The sequence below is a fragment of the Lissotriton helveticus genome, chromosome 7 (assembly GCF_964261635.1).
Source record: "Lissotriton helveticus chromosome 7, aLisHel1.1, whole genome shotgun sequence".
Lineage (NCBI taxonomy): Eukaryota > Metazoa > Chordata > Amphibia > Caudata > Salamandridae > Lissotriton > Lissotriton helveticus.
The window spans coordinates 1,720,569,361-1,720,582,904 of record NC_136068.1 but is presented as its reverse complement, the minus strand read 5'-3'; the positions used below and the strand labels follow the sequence as shown (position 1 = coordinate 1,720,582,904).

General features: G+C 45.9%; 2 long non-coding RNA genes across 2 annotated transcripts in view; one reads left to right on the top strand and one right to left on the bottom strand.

Annotated features, from left to right (window-relative positions):
• The window catches only part of LOC144770701 (uncharacterized), a 45,299-nt gene extending 38,704 nt beyond the window's left edge, over positions 1-6,595 (top strand). Inside the window, exon 3 of the long non-coding RNA XR_013598978.1 lies at positions 5,899-6,595. This is a non-coding gene — a long non-coding RNA (uncharacterized LOC144770701). The remainder of the gene's footprint in view (positions 1-5,898) is intronic.
• The window catches only part of LOC144770700 (uncharacterized), a 93,230-nt gene extending 85,126 nt beyond the window's left edge, over positions 1-8,104 (bottom strand). Inside the window, exon 1 of the long non-coding RNA XR_013598977.1 lies at positions 7,635-8,104. This is a non-coding gene — a long non-coding RNA (uncharacterized LOC144770700). The remainder of the gene's footprint in view (positions 1-7,634) is intronic.
• Positions 8,105-13,544: the final 5,440 nt, after the last annotated feature.

Genomic DNA, 13,544 nt, shown 5'->3' with positions numbered 1-13,544 from the left:
CCGCAAAGCACCCTGGATGGTAGAGTCTCCCCCACTCAGCGGCCGCACCGAGGTGGTGAAGGCTCCGGCGGTGGGGGGAGACAGGGGGGAGTGAGAGGAGCGCTGGGGAAACCACAAAGCAGGTGGGCAACAGCGACAATGACCAGCAGCAAAGTTAATAGAAACCCGCTCCCCCGGGGCTGGCCTCGATTTTAAAGCGCCTCCAGGTGCGCAGATCAGCTGTGACGGCGGCTCCTGCCGCAAAGCACCCTGGATGGTAGAGTCTCCCCCACTCAGCGGCCGCGCCGAGGTGGTGAAGGCTTCGGCGGCGGGGGGAGAAAAGGCCGAGTGAGACGAGCGCTGGGGAAACCACAAAGCAGGTGGGAAACAGCGACAATGACAAGCAGCAAAGTTAATTGAAACCCGCTCCCCCGGGGCTGGCCTCGATTTTAAAGCGCCTCCAGGTGCGCAGATCAGCTGTGACGGCGGCTCCTGCCGCAAAGCACCCTGGATGGTAGAGTCTCCCCCACTCAGCGGCCGCACCGAGGTGGTGAAGGCTCCGGCGGTGGGGGGAGACAGGGGGGAGTGAGAGGAGCGCTGGGGAAACCACAAAGCAGGTGGGCAACAGCGACAATGACCAGCAGCAAAGTTAATAGAAACCCGCTCCCCCGGGGCTGGCCTCGATCTTAAAGTGCCTTCAGGCGCGCGGATCAGCTGTGACAGCGGCTCCTGCCGCAAAGCACCCTGGATGGTAGAGTCCCCCCCACTCAGCGACCGCGCCAAGGTGGTGAAGGCTGTGGCAGCGGGGGAGACAGGGGCCGAGTGAGAGGAGCGCTGGGGAAACCACAAAGCAGGTGGGCAACAGCGACAATGACCAGCAGCAAAGTTAATAGAAACCCAGAGTCCTTAATACGCCGTGTTTCAAATATCCAGCTAATGGCGTATTTCCAAATTCGCTACTTGAAGGTTCCACGTAGCGTCGGTCTCGGACTGGAATATTCAGTGTGTTCAGCCCCTTCTACCAAACATATCCGCTACAGAATCCGGTTAAAGGCAGGGGCCGCCAGCAGGGCGGTCCGCATCCAGGGTACCGGAACCCTGTAACATCCAATTGCAAATAAACTCTCTCACTCCAGAAAGTTTACACGGACACCGTAGATGTGTAGCAAAAACATTGTTTATTGCAGCAAGGTAAAGCAACACGTTTCAGCTTTCGCCTTGATCACGCTTGGTGATAGGCATCCATTCGCATGCGTTTAAATAATACAAAATAGTGAAAATAAACAAAACACCATAACACCACAGTGGTAAAGTAAGCCTAATGTGGCGGCCATCTTAACATGGTTAATTACAAGTATTGTTCATGGACTTAACGCATTTTATATACACAATTATATACACAGTGCTCATTATAGCTTCAAAAAATCAAAGTTGATAAATGACAATTGTACATATAATCAAATATAACAATTTATATACTTTTAGTTTGAATAATAATCACGTCTATATATTTACAACGCATAAATATTTTTTGTATATATTATCGAATTTATGTTCATGTCTGTTGCACACTAGCTGCCAGTAGATGGCGCACCCGTTACAGGAGACCAAGCTCCCTCCTCTCGTCAGTGCCATGTACTTAGAAGGGAAGACGAGCAGCCTGTAGCAGGCAGAACTCAAGAGTGGTTTGGTTTCATCTGTTCAGGTGGGTGATTGCGTGCCTTTTGCGCGCCATCTTAATGATGAAGGAAAATGTCAGCTCTCTTCTAACGATAGATCCCTAGAGAGATCACTACAAGCAAGCATGATCCATGCCGATGGAGTGCAAAAGTCAAACGCTTGAAATGGGCCTGTAGAGTGCATAAGTGGGGTACACATTTGTCAGCTGTTGGCACTTACCTGTTGCGGAGTGGGCGTGCAAGGAGGTAGAGTGTAGGTGCAGACACTGCTCCTTATGGGGCACCACAAACATGCAAATATTGGAGAACCGATGGCGTGGGTGTTTGTTGAATTGTTTCTTTAGCTTTCAATAAAACGGATAACATTATAAACTGAAATCAGCTAAATTAATGCTATATCAAATTGGGAGTTTTGGCATGCATGGTGAGAGGGCTCTTGCATGTCCCGTGGTTTTGTTGATTGTTTTTCATTGCTTATGAAGTGTCAGAACGCCGCCTATTTCTTGGTGCTGCTTATAACATTTAATATAAAAAAGATGTCGTCCTTTTATTAGAAGTGTTGACAACACGCAAAGGAAAAAGATAACTAAATATGGCATTTCACTATCTACATAGCGTTATTTCTGAAATCATTCCAAAGAACAACAGTAGACTTCATTCAGCGTTATGTAGAGTCAGCACCTATTACCTTCTGTGCTGCTTATAACGCTACGTTTGAACACTTTTTGCACAAATTTGAGCATTGTAGTGCTTGTATGATTGATTTTTTCCAATCCTGGGACGCAATCACTTCTGTTAGATTTTTATTCGTGTTAATGTTAGCTTTAAATACAAGCATTTCCAATGCAATAGGTCTTGTAATGACTTAATTCTGGAAAAGGCGAGACCTACTGCATTGGAAATTGTTGTTTGCAAAAGCACCTCGCGCAGTGCTTTCATGTTAATGGCAGCCTTGACTCTTTCCTTAGACTCCGCTCATCTCAAGAAAGGGGTGTGGCCACCAATAACGTGAAAGCGGGCGGTTTCACAAACAAAAGTTGAGAAATAGAATAACAATGAAAGCGAAAGTAGCACAGTTCTGGTGAAACAGGTGCTGCGCTGATAAAGTATGCGCACAAACATTAAACAAGCATTTGCTATGCAAAAGGACTCGCATTTAAGCAAGACCTATTACATTGCAAAACGTAGCTATCACAGACAATGGGAGGGAGGGCGGGAAGCACGGACAAAGTAGTGCTAACACGTACCATACCGTGTAACACTCGAAGTAAAGGAGCCAGTAGCCATGGGAGTGTACAAATGACGACATGCCCATGATAAGGAGGGACTAACAAGCCTCATATTCAATCAAAAGGCAGCATTTATGAAAGACAATGACACAAGCCAATTACAAACATGGGTGGAGAGTGGGCGGAGCGTCCACTTCATTACTGCATGCCTCGCAGAGCGAGCAGCGCATGTGCGCCGCGGCGATAGGCACGACCTAAAAACTGTGAGTGATTTTTCCAAATTGGTCATGGATTTATTCTTGAGTGTGTGTCTCATTTATTGCCTCTGTGAGTACAACAAATGCTTAGCACTACCCTCGGATAAGCCTAACTGCTCACCTATGCTACCACAAAAAGAGCATTAGAATGATATGCTTTTACCTCTGCTAACTTATTGGGGATTCACTGGACTCTCTGCACAGTGTACTTTATTTTAGTACACTATATAGAAAGCCAGCTTCCTGCATATGCCCTTAAATGTGTTAGAGGGCAGTTTTGTATAGACTCACAGAGCATTGCAGCCCTGGAACTACAGTTTCCCAATATATTTCCAAATCCTGTATCTAGATCTGCAGAAATGCAGCAAGATCTGAGTCTTTCTAAAATCCAAACCCAGATATATTATGAACTCTAGCATAATCACAGAGGCTATCAGAGCACAGATCGAATGAGAACACAGCATAACTCTCACCTCACTGCATAGCTCGAAATTGCAAGTTAATTTGTTATGGGCTAAGCAGATCTCATAAGATTAAGTATGTTGCACAAGTAGAAATTTTATAAAATTCCAACTCCCTTGACATGAAAACACTAATGAACACTCAGACTATAAATCAGAATTAAACATTAATTAATAAACTCCTTTTCATAATGATGTCATATGGTGAATATGTAAGCAAATATGGACGGTGGGTTCATAAATATTGCTTTTAGAAAATGGAATACTACAGTAACAAATATATGTCCACAAATAAATACATTCTATAATGAATGTTCTTGAGTGTGAAAGTTATTCAATAGCTGATTTCCACACATAAGCAATTTGAGTACATTGTTTTAGTGGCACCAGCCTGAGGGCTTTATTAAGAGTTTGGGGGATGCAGAGTCAATCGCAAACGTGAAGAATATCCCATCCACCCCATCACAAGTGCATTATTTCCTTACTCACTGCTGAATCCATCTGAAGTTAAAATATTAAAGCAGGGTCTAGTTTGATCTAAAGCTAAAACCTTCCTGTGCTCATGGTCTACTGCATAGGTTAAATATGTTTTCTTCTCTTCTTGTATACATACAGATTTCAAAACATTCCTCTCTTCTTTCCTTAATAAAAATGCTGTTCCATTGCTCTGTAAATTTCAGGTTACCCTCTCTGCGTTCTAATACAGGCCTTGCTAGTTCTAAGTGCACGTTTTCTTTATTGATTGACATGTTCATGTTCATGGTTGTTGATTGCAAAAACAGAAGGAGTATGCTGTTCCTATGGGGGAGATGAGGGAGAAGGAAAATGGGAAGTGGCGGTATTAGGGGAGTGTTATCAACCAGGCGCTGGAAGAAGAGAGTGCGTCTCACTGGGATAGCTCCAATAAGGAGCAAAGGCCCTCACACACCCCGAGGGGTGCCATGCTTCATCATAGGGCAGGTCCTTATTGGGCCGGCGCTGCAATGCCCAACTGCCCTGCGAGGGTCTACCCATTTTCTTTCTCCCTCCTCTCCCCCATAGGAACAGCATACTCCTTCTGTTTTTGCATATTTGATTGGGGCCTGTATGCAGCCACGGCGGGCAGTAGGAGTACCTGCAGGGCGTTGACGTGGGGAGGGGGAGGGGCAGGGTGGCGGGTAGTAATGTATGGATTACAGAGTTTTACAGGTAAGTAAACATTTAAATAAATAAAACAAATTTCGTTGTGTGCACTGCATCGCATTTGGGGATGTAGTGCACTCAACGAAATTCGTTTTATTTATTTAAATGTTTACTTACCTGGGAAGCTCCGTAATCCATACATTACTACCCCCCACCCTGCCCCTCCCCCTCCCCACGTCACCACCCTGCAGGTACTCCGTCTGCCAGCAGCGGCTGCCTGTATGGTGGACCTCCCGAGCACTTATCCCTCCTTGTGATATTCGTGGCTGTCGATTGACATGTTTATGTGTGTTTCTGTGGTAGGGTGAATGGATAGGGATGAGAGGGGTCAGTGGCTGGATGCGTGAGTGAGAACAAGGATACCATATAGGTGAGTGACAGCATGAACGGATTGATTTCAAGGTGAGGGCTGAATGAATGTCTGATATGTGACTGGCTTGAAAACTGGATGAATGAGTTATTGTAAGATGAATGGATGCAAGACAGACAACAATCTCACAGGCTTAGACCTCGGATACCTGAAGGGATGATCTTGTAAAGATGTCAACAGTTACGAATATGATCCGAATTGTAATTAATACTTTTGTTCTGGTCATCACTGTGCCTGGTTTGTCCACTACATATATAGAAGAACTTCCAATATGCATTGCAAGCATTACAGCAGGAGACAGAGTACCTGAAATATGTCAAGAATCACCACCATCATAGCCGGACTGATTAAAGATGTCAGATACAGAAGACATGGCCAGTACAAACACACACCCTGAGAGTATCTGGTATACTCATTGCTTTATAAATAGGGGTTAAAGGGCTTCAGCAACGTCACACAGAAGAAATGTCAAACATTAGAAGATGCCATATTCAGAATCAGAATACGCTTTATTCGGTGTAAAATCAATTAACCATAAAAGCACATAAATGGCAGCATAAAATTTAACAATATAAAATTTAAATAAATACAAAGTGTTTAAAAACCATCCATTGTTTTCCTAGTTTTGACCATCAATTTCAGAAATTTCGCAATTTGCACAGACTGTGATCTATCTGCCAGCAGTTGTAATTTAATAAAAGCAGGGCGACATTGTCATCTTGATATCTTTTTTTCTCATAGCACACTCTGAAAAGAACATGGAAGGAGTCACTTGCACTGCAATGAACTGAAGCTCTCTGAGACTGACTGCCCATGAAACCGTTCTGAATTGAGGCAGGCGAGCTGCTGTCCTGCCTAGCAGGCCCGCATCATGCGTGACACCTTCAGCCAGCTCTCGGTCTTACCCAACAACAGCATATTGAATTTTCGCAATTGTATTTTCACTTTCCAACATTGCATGCCTGTGGACGTGGCAAAAAACAGCGCTGGCTCTTTACACGAAAATGATTTCTGAGCTAAAAAGACAGGCAGCAGGGGAAGTCTTTCTATAAGGGTGAATTCACTCTAACAGGTTTCTGATCTTAGATTTAGTATTCCATGTTTTTTTTGATAACCTGAGGTCCTGCAATGTGTGCTGGTCTCTGAATCGGTGTTACAGGCATAAGAAAAGTGGTCAGGAATTGAGCAGATTAAAAATGAAAACCATCCTGGGAAACTGGAAGAACACCAGCAAAGTCACCTTCAAACGCTGGTTCAACTGGGTAACATTCCTTCGAGGGGCAGACAACATTACCGCCAAACACAAGGCAGCAAACCGCACAGCCAAAGAGGACATGTGGGAGGCCCTAGATGCCTATTTGAAGCAGTGACCCGGAACCCCCCCCCCCCCCTCCTTTCTCCTTTCTCTTTTCTCTCTCTCTGGCACCACTACATTGTAAGAGCAGCCAAGCAAGACAACTGTATGCTTTGTATATGTAAAATGTATTTTCAATAAAAATATTTGAAATAAAAAATAAAAAAAATGCAACTGCTCATACAACTCCAGAGCAGAAAGTACGTCCGCTTCATAGGTCATCGTGTTCGCTGTGTATCAACTAGATGTGCTGGAAAAAGGCTTTTGTGAGTCACACTCCAGTGGTTTGTGTTGTGTTTGTGGTGATGAGTTTATCAAGGTATGTTTTTGAGTACTTTTTTAGGACCACGTCTAGAGGTCAGTGGATGAGCGGAAGTCCCGCCCCCATCCCCTGGCAGAGACCCATCCATTCAATTTAGAGAATTCTCCCTGTTGGCAGAGATCTCTTTAGCAAATGTGACCTACCAGCTTTATCTGTTGGAGCTTTTTACCAGGTCGGTCCAGCATTGTGGAATAAAAAACTTTAAAGTGGAATTGAGCCTGCTAGAGTGGGCACTCCAGTGATTGTCAGCTAAGTGATGCATGGTGTCTACTGATGAATGGCATCGCCTCTTGGTCTTTAGTGCTGTGTGTGATGGGCTGACATGAGGTCTACCAGATGATCAAAGCTGTTTCTAGCCGGAAATAGAAAAAAGTTTCAAATAGACTTGTGCAGGTGAGTCCTGTGAAACCTAGCTACTGTGTAGCAGTCTTCCTGTTGTCCCAGCCCCACGCAGCCCAGTCTTGGTTCACATCTGGCCATCTTACTCCAGTACAGACACAACACCTGCTGCCTGGTGCCCTCTGGCACTCCAGCACCAGTTCAGCTATTCCAGTGTGAACCCTGGACCTGACACACAGATTCCCCTGGTGGCTCAATCCTGAGACACCACCACATAGACAGCTTTAGCTTGGATGACCCTGAAACATTGATAGCAAGGCGTAGGAGGCTGCAGAGGGGAAACAGTGTGGCTAGGGTCCACCTTGGGTTGCCTTCAAGGGTCATAGAGTGCATTGCTGGTACCCCAGGCCCTTCGGTGAAGCCCTCCCTGGACAAGAAAGAATCTCTCCCTCGAACACCTACCTTTATTGAGTAGACCAAAGCTGCGATCCCGATGAGTGGGCAACAGAAGAGTAGGTTGAATACTGAGTACACCATGTAGGATTGTGGACGGAGCAGTCTTATAGTCGGCGTCACCACTGGCTGGGTGGTCACCACTGTGTTCTGGCCATTGATGTAGCTTACAGTGTACTGCGGGTAGTTACTGGAGTACTGAGGGTAGGAAGGCGGGTAATATGCAGGGTTGACGGCGACCGCATAGGGCGGTGGCAAGGGCCAGACTGGCGCGGGTTCATTGCTGTACGCAGGTGGTGGATGGTCCGGTACCCCCTGCTGTGGGTCACTCTTAGGTGGCCCCTGGCTGCTCATCCTTGCAGGGGCTCTGGTGGTCCTAGCCTCTCGGTCTGTGTGAGCCCTCCCAGCTGTGTTCGCCTCCTCTTCTCCTGTGTGAATGTGAGCAGCTCTCGAAGAATGAAGATCAACAAGTAAGTGTCTACAGATCCCACCCTCAGAATGAATGCTGCAGCTCGCCTCCTGTGAGGAGGAATGCTCGAAGGAGGCATGTCACAGTACTGGTTAGACAGGAAGAGGCTAGAGGTAAACTCCTCCCTTCACTGCCCCTGACTCTGGGCACCTACAGTGCCTGGTGACATGGAGGCATTCTTCCTGTAGGGGAGGGGGCACCGTGCAGAGGGCATTGTATATCTCAGGCTGGCACACCCTGGTGGATATACGTCACAATCACCGTGATCTACCCCTGCCTTGACCGGATCTGCACCTCCCCCACTACCTCGAGCCCAGCATGTATGCATCCCAGCACTTCTACCTTCCACTGGCTCTGATACACATACAGGCGAGCCTCACGGGTCACTCCCCTGTGTGCGCCGGACACCCTGGCAGGGCTGGTCTGACTGGAAGTGCTGACGTCACCGCTGTAGATATCCTCTCTGTGTGCTGAGTGCACGGTTACAGACACTCTGGATCTGTGCAGGGTCCATGGTGCGAGGGGCCTGTCTGTGTCTGTATATTCTGATTCGAAAGTAGTATACATAGTCCCTGTAATAGGGGCGGGCCCTACCTACTCCTGTCCATTTGGGATAGATACACTCCTGTGGACAGCCTATAGGGTCCTGGTGTGCACGTGGCTGGAAGCAGTGCTTGAGAAATCTTGGAAAACGCACAAGTCACTCACAACGGGAACTTTTGATGGGCCTAGGCCCGCCCCGTCACAGTTTACATTTACAGACCTGATCCGTGAACGTTTATGGCACTTTACCTTCTCCCCCACCCCAGGCAGTTTAACATGATGTTCTGCTTGCAACTTTCAAAGGTGTTAAACTATATTTACAAATTCAGCAACCTGCGGAACGCAAATAAAAACATTACACAGGGACGAAGATGGCCCCATTCTGTGTGTACACTTTGGGGCAGATTTATGAAGGCCTTGCGCCGCCGGTGCGTCACTTTATTTGACGCAACGGCGGCGCAAACAATGCGCCCTATTTACAACGTGACGCATCTAGGAGATGCGTCACGTTGTAAAGCCCTGCGCCATCAGGAGGCGTTCCGGCGCAGGGTGGGCGTTCCGGGGCAGGTGCGCCTCGCAAAAGTGGCTTAGTGAAATCTATAAGATTTCACTCAGTCACTTTCAGGACAATGTTGCATCAAAAGCCTGCGCCTGCTTGAAGCAGGCGAAGGTCTTGACGCAGCATTGTGGAGATGGGGCACCCCCGAGCCTTGCTGGAGCTGCGTCGCGCTTGCGACGCAGCTCCAGCAATGCGCCACCTTTTCGGCACAGATGCGTCACGCATCTGTGCCGTTTTTGCCCCATGGTGCGCCGCATTGTAAATGCGGCGCACCATGGGTGGCGTAGCAGCGGCGCAGGATGACTGGCGCATCCCTGGGGATGCGCCCTTCATCATAAATCTGCCCCTTTCACTTTGAGTATCAACCGTGCATGTGCGCTGTGTTAGATGGTCCTTGTGAAGCACTCTAAACCTGAGGCCAATTTAGGCGCTAAGACAGCCAGAAAGCATAACTTAGAAATAGAAAAATGCAAAACTTTCTCACTACTCCCGAGCTGTGACCTCTCCAATGAAAGCAGAACTAAGAGAAATAGTAAATTAATATAATTCTCTTCGTCCACTACCTGGGCATTAAACAAGTGATTGGCTGTGTGCTGCTCCAGGAAAGCCCATCATGATATGGCCTCTGCATCTGTGCAGCCTGGAGAGTATTTTGAACCATGGGCCAGATATACGAAAATTAGGAATTACAATTGTGATTCTTACTGAATCGCAATTAGGAAATCCAAATTACTAATATAGAAATCCTTTTAATTAGTGATTCCTAGTGGGTCACAAATCGACCTACCTCAGGAATATTAATCAAGTAGGTCGCAGTTTGAAACCCATCAAAAATGATGGCCATCCGAGGGATGGTGGCCTGCTGGGGTCAGCAGACCACCATGTCTGGGATTGTTTTTTCATCAAAGAAAACGGAATAAGTTTCAAAAACAAAAAATAAAATGTTTAAGTTTCACTTATTAACAATAGGCAGTGGTCCTTGAGACCACAGCCTGTGCTTAAAAAATATTTTGTTAAACATTCTCAAAGGGGAAGAGGTCCCATGTGGAACCTTTCCCATTTGTGAATGGTTACCCCTACCTTTCAGTAGTCAGCAAAAGATTAATGTTTTGTGACTGTAATTCGGTCACAAAACATTAATACTTAGCACTGCATTTTGAAATTTGGACGGCACACCCTAAACACTCCTCTACCAAATTTCAAATCTTAAAACCAAATTGCTATTCGGTAACAAGTTACTGAATCACGCATTTCAAAATTGTCAACACTGCGACCTCCAAAAAACATTTGTACATATGGCTCAAAGGTCTGTTGCCACAGGAATCCTGTTTACGGATGCAAATGTGTGTTTGCATCCAAATCTATACTTTAACTGTTGGGTTAATTACTACTTTTGCACATGTTTAAGCTGTGCAAATTTGGCCTGTAAAAATCTGGTGTAATTTGCTAGGGGAAAATGCAGCAAATCCAGAATCTTTAACCTCGGAACAAGGCAAGAAATTTGGTCCTATTGCGTTATTCCACATTCTGAGGTGCACAACTCAGACATGCCAGGTAAATGCTGCACCTGACGGTATTGGTATAATTTACGTATTTTATTACAATCGTGAATAACCAGCTTCTCAGAATGCTCTTTTCAATACAAGTCTGCCGCTGAGCAGACTCTGCCATTTTGGAAAGTTTGCATTCTCTGCAAATATATTTTTTCCCAAATTCTGTTATTGAACATTTTTTTTTTTTTTTGGGGGGGAGGGGTGGGGGGTTAATATTTACACAGAATGGACCAGAATTGACCCTGGAGCTAGAGCAGTATTTACATAGAACAGGTCAGTGTGTACGGCCAGATACAAGTTTGAAACTGGCGGATCAGTACATAAGCGGTCATGTGTTTAAAAGGTGCTGGTCATAAGTATGAGATGATTTATATTTTTATATTTATGGGGCTATTGTCTTTTAATTTGCATTTCTAGGGGTAGCATTGGATTAGGGCATGTGATAGCCCGTTTTTGCTCTTCTTTTGGTGCCTCTGTTTTCCTCTGGCGGCCATCTCTGTTTGCCATGACACCACTACATTCTGCAGAGGGAAGCATTCTAGTTGTTTGATGCTCCCTTTTGCAGTATGTGCCGACCTCAGGGATTTAAATGTACTGATGCAGTGAAGCCCATCTGCATCCTTCCGTGCCAGGACAGAACTCACCGGCCAGGGATGCTGCTGGTTTGAGTACAGAAAAGCACCAGCTTAGCTATGAGAGGCTGATCCTTATAAATCTGAAGCAGAAGGTGAGGTGTGAAGAAGGGGTAGTGTGAGACCTGGGGTGATGGGACAGTGGGTGTGTTCATTGTGCAATTGGACCACTGGGAGGTGTAAATTTGTGGAGGTGGTGTTGCAGGGATTCTGCACATATACAGAACTATGCACAGGAAAACAGGACCTCAGTGAGTAGGGGTGTACCATCCTACCACATTAGTACCCAAAATCCCAAATTTACTAGCTATAGCGTCTCATTCGTTCTCCGACTGAAGCGAAGCTACACATGATTAGACAACCCAGAACACGTCACTCTCTCTCTTGGGAATCGCGGGAGCCTGACAACTCTTTCGCTCACTCACCCATACTTGTCCACAATGCAAGTAATCAGAGACGCTGTATAGTTTAAAATGTATATTTTAACGAACACGCTCCATGGTACAGTACACATGCCACTAGCAGTAAAATGCATAAACACAATATAGTCAGCATTGTCACAATTCCATAGAATACAAATGGGAATATCACTTTATAAAGACTGTGGAAAAGGACCAAAAGACCTAACAACCGTCCCATTGTAAGAAATAGTTTATCATAATAAAGAAGACCTCTGGGCTTTGTCAGCAGACCCCATACTTTAAGGCCTAGATGAAATGTTCACATCTCAGGACAAGCACAGCTCTTCTCCCTGGAAAGGTGTCTCTCTAAGTGTGTCAAAACATGTTTAGCTTGCAATATTAAAGCACAAGATTTCCAGTAGTGCAGCTGTGGGTAGTATGTTATGTCTAGGTGCGAGGGACTGACCAGAACAAAATAAAAAGGGGCATTGTTGATCAACCTTGCACCTTGTGTGCAGACTAAACCTCAGAGTATAGCAGAGAATGCAAACATCAGACAGTTCTCATGTGAAAGGGGCACAAACCGAGTCTTACAAAATATATGCTTGCAGTGTCGTATGCAAAAGCAGCCTCATGGCAGCGAAGCTCATGATAACCTAGCAAATGTCGACAATGGACCCATAAGCCAATCTACAGTGGTGGCCGCACTGGAGGAACTCCCCAGGAACTGTGGGGAAGAGCATATTGGGGGGGTGGGGAGCGGGGACAAGGACAGAAGAGGCCCTATGTTGTGAGTTAGTTAACTCCCTCTCCCTTATAAAACACAGTCTAGAAATTAGCGAGTTGATTGGGACAGAACAGTTAGACTGCCTGTTTGTTACGGAGACATGGGCCAAGGAAGACTCTGGCCCAGACTTTGCGGTTGCTACTCCACTAGATTTTGCAGTGGTGAGACTGGATATGAGTGTTCTTAGCGGTGGAGGCCTGGCCATTATTTTTAGGGAACAGTTGAGTTGCATGCTAGAGCACATTAACACCGGTGGCAAAGGTTGTGAGGTGGGCAATTGAAAATTGAAAATAAACATTCTGTGATTTTGGCGGGCCTTCTCCTCTTTCATCCGAATGGTCCCAAAAAGCAATTAATTATGAACTGACATCAATTACTTGAGCCCTTTATCTCCTGTGATAGTCTCACCATTCTGGGGGATTTCAATTTTTATTTGAAAGAAGAGAGTGGCCGTGATACAAGGGCTCTACTCGACCTCATGCACAGTTTTGGCCTTAGCCAGAGGGTCACTACTGTGACTCATAAAGCCGGACACACATTGGATGGGATCTTTTCCAATCAAGAGACCCTGACTGTTGGCAATTGCGTACAATTAAGTTGGTCAGACCTCAGTCTGGTAAAGATTCGAGCAGACGAGGGACATGTTGTGGAAGGTATGTGGGCACCAGCTAAGAACATCAAAAATTCAGGAAAAATCATAGCTGAGAATTTCACTGAGGCGTTGTTAAAATTCAAAGAGAACTATCTTGAGGGTCCTGGCTTGCTGACAGAGAATTTTAACAATTAGGTGAGGTCAGCCCTTGAGGAGATTGCCCCTCGAGCCAGAGCCTGAGCTAAGGGTAGGAGGAAACCCATTGCCCGTGGTTTTCTGAGGAGCTCAAGGAGCTTCAATGGCAATGTAGTAGGCAGGAATGCAGCTAGATATTGGCTCCTAAATTGAAGGAGAAAATTAAACATAGCGAGCTCTTTCTCAAA